Source organism: Lynx rufus, unplaced genomic scaffold (genome assembly GCF_022079265.1).
Source record: "Lynx rufus isolate CCGP_SWC_20201006 ecotype Redwood Valley unplaced genomic scaffold, mLynRuf1.p SCAF_11, whole genome shotgun sequence".
In the NCBI taxonomy this organism is placed as follows: Eukaryota; Metazoa; Chordata; class Mammalia; order Carnivora; family Felidae; genus Lynx; species Lynx rufus.
Window position 1 is genome coordinate 10,385,014 of NW_025814825.1, and position 26,371 is coordinate 10,411,384.

Sequence of the window (26,371 nt, forward strand, 5' to 3'; positions counted from 1 at the left end):
CACACCCACGAACCATGAAATCATGACCCACGCCAAAATCAAGAGTTGGATGCTTAACTGACTGAACCACCCAGGCGCCCCTATACGGTGTACTGTTAATGCCCATTGGGGTTTTCTCCCAATAAAGGTACCAAAAATCATGTTGGGACCAACTGGCTAATAATTGGAGAAATGATAAAGCTAGAACCATCCCTCCTTATGCCAAAATAAATTACATATAATCAAATAACCCAGAAGCCATCGAGAAAATTAATAAACATAAGTATATAAATATTAAGTGTATTTGTGCAGCACAAAAAATACAAAAGTAAAAGCAGGTTAATAATGCACAAGGAGAACAATTTCACAATTCCCATAATAGACAAAAGACCAACTTCCCTAACTTACAAAAAGTGCAGACAAATCAATAAGAACAAGGTTAACAATCCAATAGAAAACCGGGCTGAGAATACAGCTACTCTCAGAAATATAGATGGCCGATACACATAGGAGTGCAACCTTACTTATCACTATGAAATTTAAAGGAAGATAAATTGTTCACCTCTCGGAGAGTGGAATTTCTAAAGTTGGATAATACCCAATCCTAAAGCAGAAGTAAGGAAGTAAACACCTTCATACATTGCTAAATAAGAGTGTAAACTGGCACCATTTGGCAATTTGGTAGTATTTATTAACTTTTATAAAGCTTATATCTCGTTGTGCTCGCTTCGGCAGCACATATAATAAAGCTTATATCTCGTTAACTGGGCAATTTTGTCTCTGAATTTACCCAGATTTACACCAAAATATGTTCAAGGTGATCATTGCAACAGTCTTTGCAGCAGAAAAAAAATCAGAGACAACCAAAATGTCCCTCAATGAGATGGAGAAGAAGATGACAGTTTGTGGAATAAATTACTGTACAGCCATTAAAAAGAGAGTAGGATAGGGGCGCCTGGGTGGTGCAGTCGGTTAAGCGTCCCACTTCAGCCAAGTCACGATCTCGTGGTCCGGGAGTTCGAGCCCCGTGTCGGGCTCTGGGCTGATGGCTCAGAGCCTGGAGCCTGTTTCCGATTCTGTGTCTCCCTCTCTCTCTGCCCCTCCCCCGTTCATGCTCTGTCTCTCTCTGTCCCAAAAATAAATAAATGTTGAAAAAAAAATTAAAAAAAAAAAAGAGAGTAGGATAGGTCTTTCTGTACAGTTTGGAAAGATGTCTAACATGGATTATCAAATGAAAAAGGAAGTTTGAGAAGAGTATTAAAGCACTATCACTTTTGTGTACTTTTTAATAGTGTGTACATTTGCACCTATAATTTTTTTCTTTAAAAAGATGGTGCGGGGCGCCTGGGTGGCGCAGTCGGTTAAGCGTCCGACTTCAGCCAGGTCACGATCTCGCGGTCCGTGAGTTCGAGCCCCGCGTCAGGCTCTGGGCTGATGGCTCGGAGCCTGGAGCCTGTTTCTGATTCTGTGTCTCCCTCTCTCTCTGCCCCTCCCCCATTCATGCTGTGTCTCTCTCTGTCCCAAAAATAAATAAACGTTGATAAAAAGATGGTGCTTTTCTTTTAAGGGAGGGGAGCTGGGCAGATACAGAAGAGAGGCTTTTAGTTTCAGTTTATACTTTTCTGAACCAGGTTTGTACCAGGTCAATGTATTCATCCCACCATTTTTGATTTCTCGTTATGCTTTTTAATATTTTCAAAGAGCAACTACCATTTGTTTTATTTACATATGGCCATTGAATAAAACCTTTAAAAATGCATAGTGCAAAATATATAGTAGCAATCACGTAGAACTTTTTAACTAAGTTAAAGTTCTTTACACCTCAAGACTCGCTGAGTCAGATGCCCAACCTCAGGACCAACCAGGTCAGAGAAACACCCAATCTCCTCAAGTCTGAGAAGCCTCACCCACTCTGGGACTACAACTCCCACAAGACACAGAGGGATTAGAGGGAAAGGGGCATCTTGGGAAGTCCCAGTTACTTCCGGCATCTCGGAGCCATCCCTCCGGAAGTGCTTGTGGCTTCTGTCTTGTTGGGGTTTTTTACAAATGCCTAGTCTTTAAGTGGGAAAGAAAAAACAGCTAAGGTCAGCAAGACAAAAAGGAGAAAAGTTGGAAGGTAAGAGACCACAAGCCTCAGAAGCGCTGAGCGAGAATAAAAATTAGGCAGTCTATGGGGTGCCTTAGTGGCTCAGTCGGTTGAGCGTCTGGCTCTTGGTTTTTGCTGTGGTGGGTTGCAGCCCGGCTTTGGGCTCTGAGCTGACAGTGCGGAACCTGCTTGGGATTCTTTCTCTCTCCCTCTGTCTCTGCCCCTGCCCTGCTTGCTCGCTCTCTCTTTCTCTCTCTTTCTCTCTCTCTCTCTCTCAAAATAAATAAATAAATAAATTTTTAAAAAGAAAGGAAAAAGAAATTGGGCAGCCTATAGGTGAGCTCTGGGCAGCCCCTAGAGTTGTCCTCAGACTGGCCGCTCTCCTGCCTCTCGCTTTTCCTTACACTCTCGCGCCAAATTTCTGTCCTGCTAAACAAAATTGGCACTTTTTCCTTGCGGTTTTCTGGAACTCGAGCTTTCAAGGCACTAAACCCAAGTTCCAGAAACTGCTTGCAACCCTTCGTCCTGATTTCCCACAACGCAGGCCCCCATCCCCCTGCTTAGGCTGGGATCCTGGACACCATTTGTGCACTGTGATAAAAAGGCCTCGATTCGACTTAGCTCCTAGCTTTCAACTCCTGCTCCTCAGAATCTACTGCTCCATTCCAGCATGCAATCCAGCAGAAATAAACGGAGCCTGCCAGGACCTTAGACTCCAAATATGTCAGCGTCACCAATTTGTAAAACAACCTAATAAAATCCTTCTCTGGCTGTGAGAACGAAATGGCATTTTGAGACAAGTACAGGATATGTTAAAACAGAGTATTTTTGTTGAGTCAGACATCGAATAGAATTTGTGAAAGAGTCCTTAAAAAGGCTGTTGAAACGTTGCTTTGAAGTTATAATCAGTGATCCCGTTGTTAAAATGGTGTGTAGGGATATGGATGGTGGTGGCGAGTTTGTGTGTGTGGAAAGAGGGTATGTGGAAACTACTCAATTTTGCTGTGAAACTAAAATTCTAAAAAGTAAAGTTTTTATTAATTTAGAAAAATAATAGTAAGAACAGAAAATATAAAAACCACCATTATGGGGCTCCTACTATATGCTAGTGGTAAAGCTGCTTTGATTGCTGCTGTGTCTGACTCTTGAGCCGATTGTGAAGAAAATACATAAAAACACTACATCAAATTACCTGGCCAGAATTTTGGCCTATTGGAAAATGCACATGACAAGGCTGTTAGGAGACCTGATTTCTAGCATCAGCTCTCCACTGGCTCCTTGTTGAGCCATACTTCCTTGACTTCCTTGAGCAATGGTTCTCAACCTTAAAGGCTCATACAAATGATCTGGTGATCTGGTTAAAGGCCAACTGCTGTTTCAGGATATCTGGGTGAAGTCTGAGATTGTGCATTTTTGACCATGACCCAGATGAAGTCCCTGTTGATCCAGGGATCACGCTCAGAATAGCAAAGGACTTGAGATCCTTTCATGCTCTGACCCTCACACTCAGTAGTTCTTTCCCCTCTAATCTTAGTGCCTCTACTCTCAAGAAATTATTAAAGGATCTGTCAAAAAGGAGAGTGACTAGCGGCACCTGGGTGGCTCAGTTGGTTGGGTGTTGGACTCTTGATTTCGGCTCATGATCTCAGGGTTCGTAAGATCAAGCCCCGCATCAGGCTCTGCAGTGATGGCACAGAAACTGCTTGGGATTCTCTTTCTCTCCCTGTCTCTCTACCCCTTCCATGCTTGTGCTCTCTCTCTCTGTCTCTCTCTCTCTCTCTCTCTGTCTGTCTCTCTCTCAAAATAAATTAAAAAGAAAAAGGAAAGGGGCATTACTAAAAATTCCTATCTTGAGGCAAAATTAAAAATAAAAACTATTTAAACTATGCTAGTAATGCCTCTAGAAAGATATACAAGTAAGAGTACTTTCCTTCAGAGAGGAGGACTAGGTGGCCCAAGTACAGGCATGGTGGGTTAACTTTACTATATACTTTCATACCTTTGGAATTTTTACTAAGTGTGTATTTTCAATTAAAAAAAATTTTTTTTAATGTTTATTTATTTTTGAGACAGAGAGAGACAGAGCATGAATGGGGGAGTGTCAGAGAGAGAGGGAGACACAGAATCTGAAGCAGGCTCCAGGCTCTGAGCTCTCAACACAGAGCCCGACGCAGGGCTCGAACTCACGGACCGTGATATCATGACCTGAGCTGAAGTCAGACGTTTAACCGACTGAGCCACACAGGAGCCCCAATTTTTAAAAATTACTCATTTTAAGGATCATTAAAAAAGTGGTTAATATGCCATTTGTGAGTAAACAAGTCACTAAATTATTGGTTTGCATCTATTAGCATAACAGATTAAAAACAATTTTTTTAATGTTTATTTTTGAGAGAGACAGAGCATGAGCAGGGGAGGGATAGAGAGAGAATGAGACACAGAATCCGAAGCAGGCTCCAGGCTTGGCTGTCAGCACAGAGCCCGATGTGGGACTCAAACCCATGAACCATGAGATCCTGACCTGAGTGAGGTCGGATGCTTAACCAACTGAGCCATCCAAGTGCCCGTAACAGATTTTTTTTTAAGTTTACTTATTTTGAGAGAGAGCACAAGAAGGGGAGGGGCAGAGAGAAAGAGGGAGAGAGAGAATCCCAAGCAGGCCGCTGATCTAGGGATCACACTTGGAATAGCAAAAGACTTGAGATCCTTTCAAACTCTGACACTCACACTCAGCAGTTCTTTCCCCTCTAACCTTAGTGCCTTTACTCTCAAGGAATTATTAAAGGATTTGTCAAAAAGGAGAGTAACTAGGGGCACCTGGGTGACTTAGTTGGTTAAGCATCCGACTCTTGATTTTGGCTCATGATCTTAGGGTTCATAAGCTCGAGCCCTGAATCAGGCTCTGCAGTGATGGTGTAGTAACTGCTTGGGATTTTCTCTCTCCCTCTCTCATGCTCTCTCAAAATAGATAAATAAGCTTTTTTTTTTTTTTTTTTTTTTTTTCAAAAGAGGGGTGCCTGGGTGGCTCAGTTGGCTCAATTTCTATATAACCGGCTCAGGTCATGAACTCAGGTTCATGAGTTCCAGCCCTGCATGGGGCTTGCTGCTATCAATGCAGAGCCCACTTCGGATCCTCTGTCCCCCTCTCTCTCTGCCCCTTCCACGATGGTTCTCTCTATCTCAAAATAAATAAATAAAAAAAAAATGGCGCGGGGGGGACAAAGTGAATTGTTGGAGAAGCTATGTAGAAGCAGTGAGCTGACCAAGAAGGGAGAGAGACATAATTTATCCAGGTGGAGAGAAGACAGAACAGTATAGGCCCGAGAAAAGACTCAGAAGAGATGGTGACCAGGACCCTGGATATTTAAGCCATGCAGTTGCAAGACAACTGAACCGTAGCATTTTCCTCATGTTTTAATTTTAAAATCTGATGATTTTGCTGGCCCCTGCTTCATGATGTACAGGCGGTGATTGTAAAAATAACTGTAGCGATTTTGGGGTTTTCTCCACCCACCATTTAGCAAGACTTATGCAATATCAAGAATTCAATCTTCTGAGTAAGTCAGTTTCATTAAAGTTTTTTTTAGCTCTCCTGCTGTGAAACAGCCACCAGCACTACCTCGTGATTGCCACTAGAGGGACTAGAACCAAAGGAATCATCAAGCTTCACTGTATTAGATTCCTACTGCATACTAGATTCTTACTCAACATTCTGCATTTTAAGAAACACTTTTTTTGAAGCATATTTCTTATTTATGCATTTTTAAATACTTTTAAAAATCAAGGCTCCTCTGAAAGATATAAAATTTAAAGAGTACTATTGACCATTATCCCCAATACCCACCAACAAAATAGCCACTTAATAATGTTGATTCCTTTTTTTTTTCCTAATGTTTATTTATTTTTGAGAGAGAAAGAGCGTCAGCAGGGGAGGGGCAGAGAGAGAGAGAGGGAGACACACAGAATCCAAAGCAGCTCCAGGCTCTGAGCTGTCAGCACAGACCCCAACACAGGGCTCAAACTCTCAGACCGTGTAATCATGAGCTAAAGTCTGACGCTTAACTGACCAAGCCATCCAGGCGCCTCTATAATGTTAAGATGTTTGTGTGTCCTTCCAAATATTTTCAATTTCTATATGAATATATGTATTATTCTTTTTTTTTTTAAGTTTATTTATTTATTTTGAGAGAGAGAGAAAGCACACAAATGGGGGAGGATCAGAGAGAGAGGGAGAGAGAGAATCCCAAGCATGCTCCATGCTGTCAGCACAGAGCCTGATGCGGGGCTCAAACTCACACACTGTGAGATCATGACCTGAGCTGAAGCCAAGAGTCAGACATTTAACTGATTGAACCACCCAGGTGCCCCAAACATATGTATTATTCTTTTATTTAAAACTGTGATCTATCTTCTGACTACCACTGTGACTTTATCTCCTACCACCTTCCCCCTGTTATGCAGACTGTATTCCAGATCTTCAAACTTGCCAACTTGTTTCAGCTTTAGGACCTTTGCACTGACTATATTATTTTCCTGGACCACTCTTTTCCCACATTTTTCTCATTCGGGTGTCAGCTTATTTGTCAATTCTCAGGCTTTTTGTGACATCCATCAAATATTCCCTACCGAAGTCAGTCTCTGTTACCTTTGTTTATTTATGTACTTGCACACTTATGCACTACTAAAATGTAATCTTTATGACAGCCAGAGCCATAGCTGCCTTGTTTACTTCATATCCCTAGATTCTAGAACATAAATTAGGGACTCAAAAGGTATCTGTTAACTGAATAAATGAAAAAGTGTTGTACATACTATTCTGCAACTTGTTTTTTCACTTAATATATCTTGTACAGGTTGTATTTTACTTTTTGCGGATAAGCTTTATTATTTCAGTTATATTCTGTATTTAATTTTTTTAGATATTCACATGACTCAAAAATAAAACAATATAAAAGGGTATTCAATGGAAAGTCTTGCATTTACTTCTACCATCTACCTAGTTCCCACTCAACCAGATAATCATTTATATTCATTTATTGTGTATCCTTCCTTATGCAAATACACATATACTTATTATTTTCTTCCTTTTTTACCCAAAAGAGTGGCAGGTTATGTATACTGTTTCTATACTTCATTTGTTTAACCAAGCACAAACCCAGAATTTATATATGGATTTATAATTTATTTTACTCAATTCTCTATTAATGGACGTTTAGTTGTTTTCAATTTTTAATCAGTTTTCAATTGTAATCATTGTTGCAATAATTATTTTCATGCTCAATAAATGTACAGTAGAATAAATTCCTGGAAGTGGAATGACTAAATAAAAAGGTGTGCGTATATTGAATCATGAGCGATCTTACCAAACTTCCCTCTGAGAAGATTGCCTCAATTTTTATCCCCACCAACAGTGTACAAGAGCACTAACTTCCCCACACTCTTTCCCATCATAAGTATTATTGACTTGAAAATATTATTTCATCCAATCTGATGAATGAAAAATGGTTGCTCATTGTTTTGATTCTCATTTCTTTAATCATGAATGAAGTTGAACACCTTTTCATATTTTAAAAATAGTTTTATTGATACACATTTCACATGCCATATAATTCACCCACTTAAAGTCTATTTAGTATATTCACAACCATCACCATAATCCATTTAAAACAAATTTTTTTTAATGTTTATTTTATTTTTGAGAGAGAGAGCACAAGCAGGGGAGGAGCAGAGAGAGAGGGAGACACAGACTCCAAAGCAGGCTCCAGGCTCTGAGCTGTCAGTGCAGAGTCCAACATGGGGTTTGAACTCACGAACCATGAGATCATGACCTGAGCTGAAGTCAGACACTTAACCAACTGAGCCACCCAGGAGCCCCACCATAGTCCATTTTAGAATATTTGCATCACCTCAAATAGAAACCTGCATCCTTTTGTTTTTGTTTTTAAGTGAGTTCTATGCCCAGTGAGGGGTGTGAATTCATGACCCTGAGATCAAGAGAGTCACATGTCCCACCGACTAAGCCAGCCAGGTGCCCCAAAACCTGTATCCTTTAGATATTAGTCCCTTTCCCCCCTGTTGCCCCAGGTCCTAAGAAACCACTAATCTCCTTTCTGTCTCTACATATTTGCCTTTTCTGGATATTGCATATAAATAGAATCATATGTGTTTTTTTATGACTAGCTGCTTTCACTTAGCATAATGTTTTTAAGATTCATCTATGAATTCAGCATGTATAGTGATTCATTCCTTTTTATGGTCAAATAATATTCTGTCATGTGGATATACATTTTTTAATCCACTTGCCATTGATGAACATTTCTGTTGTTTCCACCGTGTATTTTTATAGCAACATACAATTTTAGAGCAGCCAAGGACCTTAGGATTGTGAAGATGATACTACATTTAGCAAATAGTCTCCTTAACTACTGAGTCATTTCTGGTGGGTAAAACATTAGGCTGGGAAACACAACACTGAAAATATCAACCTTGCCACAGCAGGACTCTCTGTGTAATTTTAATGTTTCTTTTCTTTGAGCCTTAGTTTGTGTATTAGCTCAGGCTGCCATAATAAAATACCATACACTGGGTGGCTTAAACAACAGGAGTCTTTTCTCAGTTCTGGAGGCTAAGAAGTCTAAGATCAAAGTGACGGCCAATTTGGTTCCTTGGTGAGGAACTTTTTTCTGTCTGCAAATGGCCACCTGCTCACAGTCCTCATGTGGCAGAGAGAAGGAGCTCTAGTCTCTTTCTCTTAGTCTTCCTTGGAGATACTAATCCCATCATGGGGGCTTCACCCTCATGACCTCATCTAAACCTAATTACCTCCCAAATACCCTACCTCCAAATCTCATTGCAGTTGGGCATTAGGGCTCCAATGTGTGAATTTGGGGGGAGAGGGCACAAGCATCAGTCCATAACAGTTTCCCAAATTTAAACCCACTTCTACCTACACATCAACTAAGGAAGAACGAAATAGGATCAAGATCTTGAATTTCTTAGAGAAATGCTTACCCAAAAAAAGGAAGTGGAAGAAGCTAACTAATGAAGAAATAGGATAACTTCTACATAGTTCCTGTGGAGTATATACCTCAAATATGAATCATGCTGATATGTCTGTCCTTGAGTTCTTACGACAGACTAAATCAAGCAGTTAGACTTATAATAGATAATTTACTAAATAAGGTGATTTAAATGCAATAAGCGTTCGCGTGGAAGATCACCTAAGAAGTATCACAAAATGCGGAACCACAGGCTATGCCTACTGTAATAGTATTTCTCAGCACTGGTATTTTGAATTTTTTAAAAATGTTTATTTGTCTATGAAAGAGAGAGAGAGGGCGGTGGACAGAGGATCCTAAGCCAGCTGGTGGCAGCGAGCCCCAATGTGGGGCTCGAACTCACAAACTATGACATCATGACCTGAGCCGAAATTGGAAGTTCAACTGACTAAACCACCCAGGTGCCCCAGCACTGGTACTTTGGATGACACAAGGTTAAGACTGTCTCATGCATTGTAGGATATTTAACATTCTGGTGCTCCAAATTAATAAATGCCAATAGTGGTCTCCAATTATTGTGACTATGGAAAATTCCCACTTACTATTTCCAAATGCTACATGGGGGTGAGGTAGTACTGATGAAATATTCTAGTCCAGCTCATGCATTATATAAATGAGGAAAACATCCAGAGAAGTCATTGAGCCAGATGATCTGACTTCTTCCCAAATGTTCTTTCCATTGTTGTATATAACACTTGCTCCTCACTCTCACTACTCAAAGTTAAAGGAGGAGCCATTCTCCACTGAAATCCTACCCTTACTTGCCCACATCTTTCTTGCCTTTCCTTTCTATCCCTTTTTTCTCATTTTTCAATACAATAGTCCAGTTAAACCATTTCATCCATTTATTTTAACACATTTATTGGACACCTAATATGTTTCATGTTCTGGGCTAGGGGCTAGAAACACAGTGGTGAACAAAACAGACATGGCCACTACCCTTGTGGATAAACTGAAAGAGATGAACAATTTTAAAGTAGAATAAACGCATATAGATATATAATTATTAATTGTGATAGTGACAGAAATGAAAAGAACAAAGGGGAAGCTAATTTGGAATTGAGGCACAAGGGAATACCTCTGAGAGGAAGTAACACTTAAGATGATGCCTGAAGGCCAATAGGCGTGAAGAGGAATACAGCTGAGCAAAGACCCTGAGTTGGAAGGTGCTGGGAAAGAAGGCCTTTGTGGATAGAACACCATTATAATGAGCACAGGGTAGAGTTGGGAGACAGTGCTGGAGGACTGACTGAGAGGGATACAGGGCCTTGCTGGCCACAAGGAGGAGTCTGGATTTTATTCCAAGAGTAAATATCCAATTTGTGTCTTAAATTTTCAGTATATGTGCTGCCGAAGTGAGCACTGTGTCTTAAATTTTTAAAGAGCAGGGATGCCTGGCTGGCTCAGTCGGAAGAGTATGTGACTCTTGATCTCAGGGTCATGAGTTCAAGCCCCACGTTGGGAGAAGTAGAGATTACTTAAATAAATAAACTTTAAAAATAAGTAAATTTTAAAAGATCACTGTGATAAAGCTCATGATGTGAGATTCCATTTCAGCGAAGTGCAAGAACTGGCAAAACTGATGTAGGGTAATAAAAGAAGAGCAGTTCCCTGATGAATGGGGAGAGTGGGAGACTGAAGGGCATAAAGAAACTTCCTGGGGTGATGATGGCCATATGGATGTATTCATTTATCAAAACTCATCAAAATGTTAAGCTAATATTTGTGCATTTTACTGTATGTACTTTTTACCTCGATTAAAAACATAGAGGTCATTCTGGCCACAGGTACTTTAGTGAAGCAGCTTTGTCAATGGCGAGTTGACAAGCCAAGAAAGAATTCAGAGCCAAACTCTTAAACAAGCAAGTGTTTAATAGCAATTCAAACAAAGGTACATTCTGGAGACGAAAAGTGGGCACGTCCAAAGGTGGCAGATTCCCCAAGAGGGATCGGGACTGTTTTTCTTTCTTTTTTTTTAATTATTATTTCTTTTAAAATGTCTATTTATTTATTTTGAGAGAGAGAGAGAGAGGGAATAGGTGTGTGTGCATGGGGAAGGGGCAGAGACAGAAGGAGAGAGAAAATCCCAAGCAGGCTGACAGCACAGAGCTCTATGAGGGCCTCGATCTCACGAACCTGGACATCATGACCTGAGTCAAAATTAAGAGTCCAAAATCAACAGTTGGGCACTTAACCGACTGAGCTTTTATTATTTCTTTTAAAGCAGTCTCTATGCCCAGTGTGGGCTAGAACTCACAGCCCCCAAGATCAAGAGTCTAGGGCTTTACCTACTGAGCCAGCCAGGTACTCTTTTTTTTTTTTTTTTTTTCTTAAATGTTTATTTATCTTTATGCTGGGTTCAAACCCTCACACCACGGGATCATGACCTGGCTGAAGTCGGGCACCTGACAGCCACCCAGGCACCCTGCCAGGTACTCATTTTTATGTTTAGGTAGGTTTTGGGTCATACTGAGGGTGGTTCTTGACCAAGGTTGCAGCCAATCAGCTAAGGGACTCCTCCTGGTTGAGAGGGGCAGTTTGGAGCCCTCTGTGGTCTATGTCAGAAGTGTCAAGGCAACTTCTCCCCGCCCCCGCCCCCCCCCCCCCCGCCCCCAGGGTGTAGGGGGTAAAAACCACAATGTAAATATATCATAATGAAGCTATAGGTTACTGTAGAGTCGTGATCCTAGGGAAGACTGCATGCATCTTTTGGAACTTGGTTTCTGCCCTTTTACCTGTCGGATAGCATTTCTTCTTCTTCATATCTAACTAACTGCATAGTCTATCAGTATCAGGTTCAAACTACATAAAATTGAGGTTATAGACTTTCTTTAAATGTTTATTTATTTTGAGAGAGAGGGACAAACCAGGGGAGGGGCAGAGAGAGAATCCCAAGCAGGTTCCATGTGGAGGAGCCCAGTGCAGGGCTTGGACCCACAAACTGCGAGATCATGACCAGAGTCGAAACCAAGAGTTGGATGCTTAACCTTAACCTATGAGCAACCCAGGCACCCCATAGACTTTTTTTTTTTAACCCAAGGCCCAGAAAGATTAATAAGTTAGACTCTCTCAGGCCTCAAAGAACCATTTAGTTCATTTAAAACTACTTTGCTCTAAAAGGAAGGGGGTGGGGGGAGGGAGTCAACTAGTAAATATGAAGAAATACCTTCTACATAGTTCCTGTGGAATGTATGCTCCAATTATCAATTATGCCTAACACTACATCTACTCTCGAGTTTTTACTGCAGACTAAATCCAACGTTTTGACTTATAAATAGAATATGTTAAATTCATTGAGTGTCTGCCTGGAAGTTAAGACTTGGGCTTCCCAGTTCTCTACAAAAGTGCCCATCAGTGGAGCTTCACAGGATACTAGAATCAGCTGGGCAGCTTTAAAACTATTACTGCCTGGATCCCCCCACCCCCACCCCACCCGGATATGTCAATGTAATCAGTCTGGGGTCCAGCCTCAGCATTGAAATTTTTAAGCAGTCCAAGGCCAGAAAGTAGCCAAGGTTGGAAACAAATGCCTGGGCAATTCCACCTGGATTTCTTTCTTCTATCTTTAAAACGACTCCCATCAAAGATTGACTGAGCATTTTTGCATAATAAGGGCCCTAGAAACTGCCATTGCCTTCTATTGGATTATTTAAAGAAAACTTTAAGATTTAGATTTTGATACCTTCCCAATCCCAAGTCTCAAACTGTTTTAGTGCTGACCTGGAATCAAACCGCTCTCCAGTGCCCTATCCCCACTTTTGGGGCTCTGAGGCCCAGATTACATCTCCCTCTCTGGATATAATCTGCTGGGGGTTCAGTACCCCATTCCCCTTGGCAATGCACTAAGTTTGCTTTTGAGTGTGTTTTCTGATTGACCTCTTCCAGCTTGCTAAGTTGAAGGTTTTTTTTGTCTCCCATATCCAGCTCTCTTTGGCCTAAGAGGGAAGGAATTAATGAGAGAACAAACCCTTCCTCCCTCCTCTTTGCCCAGAAAGCTAGATGGGAGAATAGGGGAACTGCAAATCCCAGTTCAATGGGGTCAGTACAGACCAATTACATTGAAGCCTCAGGCAAAGCAAAACTACCTCTTCTGTCCTGTTGTGGTTTATTTGAAGGCACATTAATGTTTGCCCCCACATTCCCCTCAAAAAGTCTCCCTCAACTTGTTCAGGATTTATGAAATTTCCTCATTTCCATCATATCTGTATAGTGTCCCCAGAAACTTAGTTCATCACAATACTCATTTGTTGGGCACCTACCAAGTGCCAGGTTAAAACATTTCCAAGTCCCGATATTTAATTTACAGAATAAAGTGCTCTCTGTAAAACACATCCAACTATGTACGGTACTGTTTTTTTTTTAAGTGTATTTATTTATTTTGAGAGACAGAGAGTGCAGGGGAAAGGCAGAGAGAGAGAGAGAGAGAGAGAGAGAGAGAGAGAGAGAGAGAGAGAAAATCCCAAGCAGGCTCCTTGCAGTCAGCACAGAGCCCAACATGGGGCTTGAACTCAAGAAGCGTGAGATCACTACCTGAGTCAAGATCAAGAGTCAGCCACTTAAGCAACTGAGGCACCCAGTACACCCAGTACCTTTGTTCCTTGGACCGTGCAAATGCACTGTTTGAGGATTTGTATTATAAAATGGTGAAATCCTGTGATTAAATGTTCTTTTGAATATGTAAATATGGATATAATGCAAACTTCCTAAGTAAAAAATTCAAGAATAGCATGATTTCAGAGCTGGGGAGCTGAGTCCATTGCAAATATTGTTGATACTTTAGCTGCTAAACAAAAAACATTTCACCACTGACCTTTATCCAAATTAGTCTTGAAAAATGTGATGTTTGAATTGACGTGAGCAGGAGCACAGATGTTGTTTAAAACAAAATACATAGGGGCGCCTGGGTGGTGCAGTCGGTTAAGCGTCCGACTTCAGCCAGGTCACGATCTCGCGGTCCGTGAGTTCGAGCCCCGCGTCAGGCTCTGGGCTGATGGCTCAGAGCCTGGAGCCTGTTTCCGATTCTGTGTCTCCCTCTCTCTCTGCCCCTCCCCCGTCCATGCTCTGTCTCTCTCTGTCCCAAAAATAAATAAACGTTGAAAAAAAAAAAAAAAAAACAAAATACATAATCCTATGTTTGAATTTTCTGTACATGAGTCCATTTCCCCATCTGAACTGTGAATTCCCAAAACTCAGGAACCTGCTTCTCGTATCAGCATACCCTTCCCCCAAGTACAGAACGTTTACATGAGGTAGGTGTTCAATAAATCTGTGTTGGATTTATAGTGCTTAGAGAATGGTTCATTTCACATGGTAATTTCTGAAGCAATGTGGTGGTTAAAAGATGGCCTCTGGGAAATAAATATACTGGAGAATTATGAAACAACAATCTGACGGGTTATCCTGCCCTCTCCAGGCAGAGGGACACCATTTCTGGCAGACCAGAGTCTCTGGAGCCCATTGAGAGGCCATTATCTACTTTTCTATTACCTGCCTCACCCGGTGTTAAGAAAAGGGAGGAAGAGAAGAATAAAGATCATGAGATACAGTCATTGACCAGGATTAACTCATATTCTAGGGCTGAGGTCTTCAAACTGGAGTACTGGAAGACTTGACAGGGAATATGTAGGTATATATAATTTAAGAAAATTATATGCCCATATCCTCACCTATACCTTTTGGTAGCCTGATTCAGGCTATCCTTCTCCATTTCCTTTTCATGACAGCTTTCATACTTACAAAGAAAAGTCACGCCCACCTTGGTCTGCAATACTACTGCAGTGTAACAATGTCCCCAGTGTGACAACTTCTAAGATGCCATACAAATGGACAGTAGTTGGAAATGGACCAATTTAATGTTTTATCAAGATGCCATAAGCCCTCCTTAGCTTCCTGCCTTTTCCAGACTTAAACATATTTCTGTTAAGGGTGGATCACTGATTTATAAATGGGGTATACTGGCCTTGGGATGTTCTGAAATCAGTGTGGACAATGGGAGCAATGGTAATTCGTGTTTAACCTAATTTCTTTCATCCTTCAGCTATTGTCCAAGAATGTCTTTTCATGAAGGAAAATCTGAGAAAAGCAAAGAGAACTTCAGTTAGAAATACTGAAAGGTTTAAAATAGCTTTAGTATGAATTTAAGTTTTAAAAATTCTCTTTCATCTATTACAGCACTAATCCCCAGGATGTGTCATTAGCTGGAAAGAAAATACAGTTGAGTAGCTGAAGTAATGCAGGTTAGTGAGGCTGATTCTTTTAAATATAACTAGAAATTTTCCTTAGAATGCCTTTTTTTTTTTTTTTTTTTTTTTAAATAAACACTCCACCAAATGTGGGGCTGGAACTCATGGCCGGGAGATCAAGAGTCACATGCTCTACTGACTGAGCCAGCCAGGAGAACCAAATTTTTTGAGTTTTTGACACTGTATAAAACCTATAGATAAACATTTTACGTAACTTATTTTAAATTTTCTTTTAGGGTTTATTTTTGAGAGAGAGAGAGAGCACGCACAAGTGGGGCAGGGGCAGAGAGAAGAGAACAGAGGATCCGAAGCAGGCTCTGTGCTGACAGCAGCAAGCTGGATGTGGTGCTTGAACTCACGAACTGAGAAATCTGAAGTTGGACGCTCAACCAGCTAAGCCACTCAGGTGCCCCTTATGTAACTTATTTTCGATTCTGTGTTGTGGATTATCAAATACCATAGTTAGCACGTCTTATTAAATCATATCAAAAATACTTCTTCCATCTGTATAAGTTTCTGATGTTGCATAAAGTTACCATGAACCACACACTTGGTAGCTCTAAACAGCATACGTTTATTATTGCAGTTTCCATGGTTACGGAGGTTTTAACTGAATCTGCTACTCAGGGTCTCACAGTCTGCAGTCAAGGTGTACTCTGGGGGGTTGGTCTCATCTGAGGCTTGGGGTTCTATTTCAAGCTCACTGATTGTTGACAGAATTCAGTTTGGCAGTTGTAGGACTGAGGAGCCACCTTTCTTGCTGATGACAGCTGGGATCCACTCTGTTCCTAGAGGCCTCTGCAGTTCCTTGTCAGGTGGCCAGCTCACAAGGTGGCCAGGTTACCTCTCAGAAGCCAGCAGGAGAATCACTCCAATGAGCTAAAACGGGTTTATAGAGGGGCGTCTGGGTGGCTCAGGAGGTTAAGCGTCCAATTCTTGATTTCTGCTCAGGTCAGGATCTCATGTTTTGTGAGATCAATCTCCCCTTCCGACTCTGTGCTGGCAGCACAGATACTGCTTGGGATTCTCTCTGTCTCTGTCTCTCCCTCTCTCTCTCTGCCCCTCCTGCTCATGCTCTCTCTTTTTCAAAAATAAGTAAACTTTTAAAAAATTTTAAAACAGGTTTATGCAATGTGAGTTAATCAAAGGAGGAGCTATCCTACGTATTCATAGGCCCCGCCCATACCTGGGAGAAAGGATCATAGATACAGAAGGGCAGATATTCTAGGGAATATCTTAGAATTCTGCCCTCCCCCCCACCATCTTCATCTCATTCCCATTTTTAAAATGTTTAGAGGTGCCTGGGTGGCTCAGTCCGTTAAGCATCCAACTCTCAGTTTTGGCTCAGGTCATGAATTCAGTTTTGTGGGTTCCAACCCCACATCAGGCTCTGCACTGACAGTGCAGAGCCTGCTTGGGACTCTCTCTCCCTGTCTCTCTGCCCCTCCTCAGCTCATTCTATCTCTCTCAAAATACATAAACTTAAAAAAATTTTTTTTAATGAAATGTTTAAAAATTTCTGCCTTCTATTACCAAAATACAAAATTGTATTTTAGTGGCTAGAGCAGCTGATTAATTTTTAGCATGATATAACTTCTTCTTTTTGCTATAATACACAGGGAAAATGTGATGATGGTGTCTAGAAAAATTAGCAGAATAATTTAGGATCCATATTTAACTAATGGAATTATTTCATAATCCTTATTTAACTATTCCTTCAAAACTATATCAGAGACCAATATGCATATATAAATTTGCTTAAGAATGCCACATTTTTATAAATAATTTTAGCTGTATATTATATTGTATTATTATAAATTAAGTAATAAAAGCCTTAGATAAGGATCATGTTGAGGCACCTGGGTGGCTCAGTTGGTTAAGCATCTGACTTTGGCTCATGTCATGATCTCATGGTTTTTGAGTTCAAGCCCCATATTGGGCTCTGTGCTGACAGCTCAGAGCCTGGAGCCTGCTTCAGATTCTGTCTCCCTCTCTCTCTGCCCAACCCCTGCTTATATCTGTCTGTCTGTCTCTGTCTCTCTCTCTCTCTCTCTCTCTCTCTCAAAAATGAGTAAATGTTAACAATTTTTTTAAAAAGATCATGTTTTATCATTATAATAAAAAATAAATTTATATTACATAAAAGTTGACTTAGTCTTATTTGGTTGCTTTTAATAATCTGTTTAAATTATACATTCTTAGAAAATTTTTTTCTTGAGGGGCACCTGCGTGGCTCAATCGCTTAACCATCGGAATTAGGCTCAGGTCATGATCTTACAGTTCATGAGTTTGAGCCCCACATAGGGCTCTGTGCTGACAGCATGGAGTCTGGAACTTGTTTGGAGTTCTGTGTCTCCCTCTCTCTCTGCCCCTCCCCTGCCCCTGCTCACACTCTGTCTCTCTCAAAAATAAATATTTTTAAAAATTGCAAAAAATTTTTTTCTTGGTTAAATGTATCATTTCTGAATCAGCACCTGACTTAAACCCACAAAGTTCAAGGGAGAATATCCTCTTCCAGAAAGTAATGTGCTTCCTAGAACAGGGTTTTGGCTACTTGGAATTTCACCAGTTACCTGCAGGTGATATTTAATCTTCATGGTGATTTTTCTTTCATAAGAATATGGTAAATTAATTGCAATTTTAATTATCTACTTTATTTCTTTTCTTTACTACTACCATCATAAATTTAAGTGATGTATTAATTTAACTATTTAGTGGATTTGCAGTCTAACTAATACACACACACACACACACACACACACACACACACACATATTTTAAAATAATCTCTATTCCCAATGCAGGGCTTGAACTGAGGACCATGAGATCAAGTGTCGCATGCTGTACCGACTGAGCCAGCCAGGTACCCTTAACCAGCTTATATTTTAATTATAATTGCAAGAGATGCTATATTTCAAAATCTCACCTACCACACACAAAAAAACAGTTTTCTCATGTGAATGCCTTCTGTATGAATGATAAGTGATATATTCCCCGAGTTCTATGCGGTCAGGAATTGTATATTTCTTCTCCATGTTCATACCCATTTATGCATCATTATGTACTTGGTTGCTTTTTTTTTCTTTTCTTTTCTTTTTAAGTAATTTCTGCATTTGACATGGGGCCTGAACTCCAGACCTCAAGATCAAGAGTCACATGCTCTACCAACTAAGACAGCCAGGCACTCTGTATCACATTATGTATATAGTGGATACTTTGTAGTATCGATGAAATGATCAATTGAAGACTAAGTAAAATATATTTACTTTTTAATATACTTTTTAATGTACTTAAAATATACTTTTTATTTTATTTTATATTTTATGAAATATACTTTAATATACTTAAAATATAAAAATATACTTTTTAATATACTTTAAAAGCTTATCACCAAATAGGTGAGATAATACAAATGCACAAACAACTATTATGATGCAAGATGTGTAAAGTAAAAAATATCATGTACCAGTTTCTATAGAAACAGAGAGAAATATTCAAATATGAAAATAAGTGAAGATTTCAAGGTAGAATTAATATTAGTGATAAAGGAGATTTAAAAAATAGGTCCCAGGGTGCCTGGGTGGCTCAGTCATTTAGGCATCTGACTCTTGATTTCATCTCAGGTCATAATCTCACAGGTCCATGAGTTTGAGTGCCACATCAAGCTCCATGATAAAAGTGTGAAGCTTGCTTGGGATTCTGTCTCTCTCCCTCTCTCTCTGCTCCTCCCCCATCAATTCTCTCTCTCTCTCTTTCTCTCTCTCTCTCTCTCTCTCTCGCTCTCAAAATAAATAAATAAACTTTAAAACTAAAAAATAGGCCCCAATAAAGTTTTAAATCAAACATATTTGATATTATTTGAACCAATAAAATTAGGTAGAAATGTCTGAGGGCTCCATAAAAGAGGTGTAAGTGGCAAAGATGTTTCCGAGAAAACATTATCACCTGGATTTCTGTCCATTTCTTGATTCTTCAGGGGCTGGCCTAATAATCACAGCATACCTTGATTTTGCTCAGGGGACTTCGACATGTCTTTGAGCTGAGCCAGTGCCTCTTCAGAAACCCACAAGGTAAGCAGAAAGCAGATCGTTCTGATCCATTATCTCTCAAGTATGGGGTAATTATTGTGAATGAGTAAATACCATGCTTCCCAGCATTAGGAATTGGGAAAGATAGAAGAGAATATTACTCATCTTAGTTTTCTCCTTTGGGTTTCTGACTCTTCCTTTGAGGCACTAGTACCAAAACTTACTTGGCTATAGGAATGATTATGAACTTTATGATTCATTAAAAAAAACATTTATTGAGCTCCAATGTTAATACTAGACATTGAGTAAAAAGCTGAAGCCAAAAGTGAAAAAAAATAGGTGGTCATTGACCCTACAGAGTGGAAAAGAGGAGACACTCATTTAAGTTTTGTTTTTATTAAAAAAATATTTTTTAACATTTATTTTTGAGAGAGAGAAAATGAGCATGAGTGGGGGAGGGGCAGAGAGAGAGAGGGAGACAGAATCCGAAGCAGGCTCCAGGCTCCGAGCTGTCAGCACAGAGCCTGATGCGGGGCTCAAGCATGTGAACCATGAGATCATGACCTGAGCCAAAGTCGGACGATTAACCGACTGAGCCACCCAGGTGCCCCCTCATTTAAGTTCTTATAATATTATTAAATATCTTTGAAAATCTTGTTATATTTTAAATAAGTTATTTAGAGATGTAATAGTTTGTATTTTAGTAATTTGTGAGTTGATCTTATGAAGCATGAGTGATCAAGTGTTTTTTTGTTTCTTCATTTATTCTTTCTTTTTCATTGAGGTATCATTGACATATAATGTTATATTAGTTTCAGGTATACAACTTGATAATTTGATATATGTATATATCGGAATATTGTGAAATAATTACCATAATAAGTCTTGTTAACATCTGTCACCTACACATTGTTACAGATATTTTTCTTGTGATGAGAACTTTTAAGATCTGCTCTCTTAGCAACTTCCAAATATACAATGCAGTATTATTAACCATAGTCAACATGCTGTACAATACATCACCCAAGACTTATTTATTTATTTTTTTACTGTTTATTTATTTTTGAAAGAGAGAAACAGAGAGTACAAGTGGGGGAGGGGGAGAGAGCAGGAGAGAGAGAGAATCCCAAGAAGGCCTGGCATTGTCAGCATGGAGCCCAACGCAGGGCTTGATTTCACAAACCGTGAGATCATGAACTGAGCCGAAATCAAGAGTCAAACACTTGACTGACTGAGCCACCTAGGCACCCCAGTAGTGTGGTTTTTAGAATGTAGCAAAAGCTACAATTTCCTCAGGAAAATGAGGTTGGTTGTGAGGTTCAAACAAGAACCATGAGAAGAGGCTTAGAAACTGTGAAAGGTACTAATCACCATTAGTAGTAGTAGTAGTAGACCCTGTTTTAGAGCCTCCCCTAGTGGTAATGAGCTGGGAAGTGTTTAATATATTAAATATAACTATATGCTCAACCGACTGAGCCACCTAGGCACCCATAAATATAACTATATGCAATATACTTTACTCGGAAGACAAATCAGCATTGTCTTCAATAGTATTAAGAATGGCATCAAATTTGGGGCACCTGGGTGGCTCAGTCGGTTAGGCATCCGACTTCAGCTCAGGTCATGATCTCACAGTCTGTGAGTTCAAGCCCCACGTCAGGCTCTGTGCTGACAGCTCAGAGCCTGGAGCCTGCTTCCGATTCTGTGTCTCCCTCTCTCTCTGCCCCTCCCCCCCTCATGCTCTGTCTCTCTCTGTCTCAAAAATAAATAAAAACATTAAAAAAATTTTAAAAAAAGAATGGCATCAAATTTGGGGCACGTGGGTGGCTCAGTAGGACAAGCGCCCAACTTTGGCTCAGGTCATGATCTCACCATTCATGGGTTCAAGCCCCGAGTCAGGCTTTGTGCTGACAGCAAGCAGCCTTAAGCCTGCTTCAAATTCTGTGTCTCCCTCTGTCTCTTCTCTGCCCCTCCCCCACTTGCTCTCTCTCTCTCTCTCTCTCTCTCTCTCTCAAAAATAAATAAAACATTAAAAATTAATTTTTAATTTTTTTTAGGTTTATTTACTTTGAGAGAGACAGAGACAGTGCAAGTGGGGGAAGGGCAGAGTGAGAGAGAGAGAGAGAGAGAGAGAGAGAGAGAAAATCCCAAGCAGGCTCCACATCTCCAGTGCAGAGCCTGACTCGGGACTTGAACTCACTAGGCAAGATCATGACCTGAACCGAAACCAAGAGTTGAATGCTTAACTGACTGAGCCACTCAGGGACCCCACATTTAAAATTTTTTTAATGTTTTATTTATTTATTTTGAAGGAGAGAGAGAGAGAGAGAGAAACAGAGAGAGCATGCCAGCAGGGGAGGGGCAGAGAGAGAGGGAGACAGAGGAGGATCCGAAGTAGGATGCTTGCTGTCAGTGCAGAGCCCTATGTGGGGCTCCCACTCATGAGCCATGAGATCATGACCTGAACCAAAATCAAGAGTCCAAGGCTTGACTGACTGAGCCACCTAGGCACTGCTAAATTTTTTAATTTTTTAAAAAACTTAAGCATAGCTGACACACAATGTGACACACATTACACTAATGCAATTAGTTTCAGGTATACCAGATAGGGATTCAACAAGTTTGTATGTTACATTATCCTCACCACAAGTATGGCTCTTATAAAATGTTCTTACAATAGTTATCACAGTGCATATGAACATAACTTCTTGTTGAGAAATGAAGACGTTTTCTGAAAGAAAGTAAATCCAATTTTGCTGGTTAGATTGATAATGAGGACTAGCTTTGAAACTTCTTTATGTGTTGGGAATTTTCTATACCTATACTGACCAACACAGTAGGCTTTACCCATGTGTAGCTAAGGTTAACTGTGGAATTGAATTTTTTTAAGTTTATTTGTTTATTTTGAGAGAGAGAGAGCGTGCACACACACATGCAAGCAGGAGAGAGAGAGAATCCTATGCAGGCTCTGTGCTGTCAGCGCAGGGCCTGATGCAGGGCTCAGACTCATGAACAATGAGATCATGACCTGAGACAAAATCAAGAGTTGGATGCTCAACCAACTGAGCCAATCAGGTGCCCCTGGAATTGAATGTTTAATTTAATTTAATTTTTTTGAGGGAGAGAGTGCACAGGGGGTAGGGGGAGGGAGACAGGAAGAGAGAGAAACCCAAGCAGGCTCCCTGCAGTCAGTGTGGGAGCCTGATTCCACAAACAGTGAGATCATGACCTGAGCCAAAATCAAGGGTCAGACATTTAACCGACTAAGCCACCCAGGTGCCTCACAGGAGAGAGAGAATTCCAAGCAGGCTCCATGCTCATTGTGGAGCCCAACACAGGGCTCCATCTCACCACAGTGAGATCGTGACTTAACCTGAAATTAAGAGTCAGACATTTAACTGACTGAGCTACTCAGGTGGCCTGATTTTTCAATTTTAAAGTTAAAAACCAAAACAGTGTAAATTTTATTATATTTTTGAAATGATGATATTTCTATATATTGATCTCAATGAAATACATTTTTAAATTCATTTTACCAGTCTCCTTTAACTTTTTTTAGTGTGGCTACTGGAAAAATTAGAATTATGTATGTGACTCACATTCTGTTTCTGCTGGACATCACTGTTCTGTACGTTGTCTGAACTAAATCTGGAACTTCAATGTTTCAACAAAAATATATTCAAGCTATTTGATAAGATAAAAGAATGTTACCAAAAATTTTGTATAGAATTTAACAATATTTAATATTCTAACCTTTCCTTATTAAACAAGGTACCTCTAATAGAAGAATATTGGATACAATTTGCTAAACTTTCTCACAAAATGAGAAAGTGAATGACTCTAATAACTGAGTAACAATTTTTTTGGGGGAGTCAGGTATTTTCTAATTCTTTCCTACCAAAATCCAAAGGAAGAACTAATACAATTGGTAGCTATTTGATCATTAAGAATAATTTTTGAAAATAGAAAATTATGTGATTTTTGGTATATAACTAGGAAGAAGTTCAAAGAATTGGATGACGGCAATAACAAAATTCCTTCCATTTATGTCTACTCATATATGTGGACAAGGTTTCTCAGAGCTGATTGATGTTGAATCTGTCTCATTCTAGTAATAACTAATATTCATTCACAGATACTTAAGCTAATTGAAAAAAATTTTAAGTCCCATTCGTGTCAATAAGATATGCAATTCTGGGCTGCCTGGGTGGCTCAGTTGGTTGGGCATCTGATTTCGGCTCAGGTCATGATCTCACACTCCATGAGTTCAAGCCCTGCATCAAGCCCTGTGCTGACAGCTCAGAGCCCCTCCCCTCCTCATGTTCTGTCTCTCTCTCTGTCTCCTTTAAAAGTAAATAAACATTAACAAAAAATTTTTTAAAAAGATACTCAATTCCAGTAAAATTTTTTTCTTTCTTTTTTTTTTTAAGTTTATTTATTTTGAGAGAGAGAATCACAGGCAGGCTCTACATTGTCAGCACAGCGCCCCACATGAGACTTGAACTCACGAACCATGAGATCATGACCTGAGCCAATATCAAGAGTTGGTCCCTCAACTGACTGAGCTACCCAGGCACCCTAAATTTTATTTTTTCTTAATAATTATTTATCATAATTATATTAATGTTATTTTAATCAATTGTATAATAGTAATAATGGTAACAATATCTCAATCCAGAAGAAATGTTTTTAACACTCAGGTGGTTTTTTAAATGAAATTATATGTATCAGTATATATAGTACAAAAGTATGATATGTGATCAATAAAAGACTTCAAGAGGGGTGCCTGGGTGGCTCCGTTGGTTAAGCATCTGACTTCAGCTCAGGTCATGATCTCACAGTTCATGAGTTTGAGCCCCGCATTGGGCTCTATGCTGACAGCTCAGAGCCTGGAGCCTGCTTTGGATTCTGTGTCTCCCTCCCTCTCTCTCTGCCCCTTCTTCCCTCTCTCTCTCTCTCAAAAATAAACAAACATTAAAAACATTTTTTAAATAAATAAAACACTTCAGGAGTTCTGGTACTGGGCCAAGATAGAGTAATCCCACTACAGCCTATCTTTCTCAATGATTACAACTAAAAACTCTGGACAAAATACATAAAGCAACATATCTGCTACTTAAAACATAGTAGCAGATAGATTGAGGAGGGGAACCAAAGCTGAAGAAAAACACATACAGTTTCCCACATTTTCCTCTTTTTTCTCTTTGTTTTGACTCAAAGACAGCCACATAACTATACATAACTGTACAGTTGATACAGGTATCAAAAACCCCTAGAGAAATCCTACATTTCTGGTCAGAAGAGCAGGAAAGGGGTTCCTATAAGCAAGAGAGTATGGAGCAATCCTCCTTGTTGTTGTTTTTTTCTTTTGCCTTACCCCAAGGACAACCCCAGTCACAGAGCTGTATTGTGGTGGCAGTGGCACAGGCATTTAAAATCCCAGTGAGAAATCTTTCAGTCCAGAGGAACTAAGATAAAGTGAACCTGTGATCTGAAAGTGTGTGTGTGTGTGTGTGTGTGTGTGTGTAGGGAATCCCCCTTATGTTTTTCTTTCTTTTCTCTAATTGCTTTGCCCCAGTGTTGGTCCCAATCATGCAGAATTGTGTGACAGCTAAACCTCCAAGACAAAGCTCATTTTTCTAGTCAGAGAACTAAAGAAGGGGACTGTGATAGCTGGAGAGTGTGGGGAAAATCTGAATATGGGAGAGGTGGAGAAGAGACTCCCTTATTTCTGATTAATAAAAGTGATAAACCTCTGGCAATACTGACAAGAAAAACGAGAGAAGACACAAATTATCATTAACAGGAATGAAAGAGGGGAAACATACATCCAAAAGATAATGACAATACTGCAAGCAAGTCCCATAAATCAAATTACCAAGAGAAATAGACCAATTCTTTGAAGGACACAAAGAACCAAAACTCACATGAGAAGAAATAGATAACCTGCATAATTCTATATTTATTAAAGACATTGAATTTGTAAAAATCCTCCAACAAGGAAAATTTCAGTCTAACAAACATTTAAGGAAGAAGTAATACCAGTAAATAGAAGGGAATACTTTCCAACTTATATTAGGAATTCTGTATTACTCTGATTTCCCAAACCAGAGAAAGAGTACAAGAAATTAAAGCAACAGATCAGTATCATTAATGAACATAGATGAAACAATCTTCCACAAAACATTAGCAAATGGAATCTAGTAGGAGTTATCCTGGGAATGCAAGGCTGGCTCAACACTCAAAAATCAACCAATGTAACTCATCATTTCAACAGACTAAGGAAGAAAAGGTATATGATCATCTCAATAGGTGCAGAAAAATCATTTAACAATTCAACATTTATTTATGATTTTAAAAAAACTCTCAGCAAACTATGGATAAAAGGAACTTTCTCCTGAAAGAGAATGTCTACAAAACATTGCAGCTAATATACATAATAGGAAAGACTGAATGCTTCTTCCTTATATCTGAAGAAGGCAAGGATGTCTGCTCTTATTCACATTAAACATTTTATTGGAAATTATAACCAGTGCAATAAAGCAAGAATAAGAAAAGACATATAGATTTGAAAAGAAAGAATAAAACTATCTCTATTCTCAGACAATATGATTGTCTATGTAGACATCAAGGAATCTACAAAAAAGCTCCTAGAACTAATAAGTAAGTTTAGTAAAGTCACAGATTATTAGGTTAATATTAAAAATCAAGTGTATTTTTATATTCTAGGAATGAACAATTAGAATTTAAAATTTTTAAAACTACTGGAGCACCTGGGTGGCTCAATTGGTTAAGCGTCCAACTTTGGCTCAGGTCATGATCTCATGAGTTTGAGCCCCGCATCGGGCTCTGTGCTAACAGCTCAGAGCCCAGAGCCTGCTTCAGATTCTGTGTCTCCCTCTTTCTCTCTCTCTCTACCCCTCCTCCACTCCAGCTCTGTCTCTCTCTGTCTCAAAAAATAAACATTAAAAAAAT

General features: G+C 39.7%; 1 protein-coding gene across 2 annotated transcripts in view; it reads left to right on the plus strand.

The window, feature by feature from the left end:
- Positions 1-1,994: 1,994 nt before the first annotated feature.
- Positions 1,995-26,371, plus strand: part of SIRT1 (sirtuin 1) — a 64,597-nt gene continuing 40,220 nt past the window's right edge. Inside the window, exons 1-4 of one of the 2 annotated variants that reach the window (XM_047072843.1) lie at positions 1,996-2,098; positions 15,298-15,362; positions 18,173-18,231; positions 19,345-19,438. The gene's annotated coding sequence lies outside the window, so the exon portion shown is untranslated. Of the gene's footprint in view, positions 2,099-15,297; positions 15,363-18,172; positions 18,232-19,344; positions 19,439-26,371 lie in introns of both variants that reach the window. The other variant, XM_047072842.1, reaches the window with a different exon arrangement.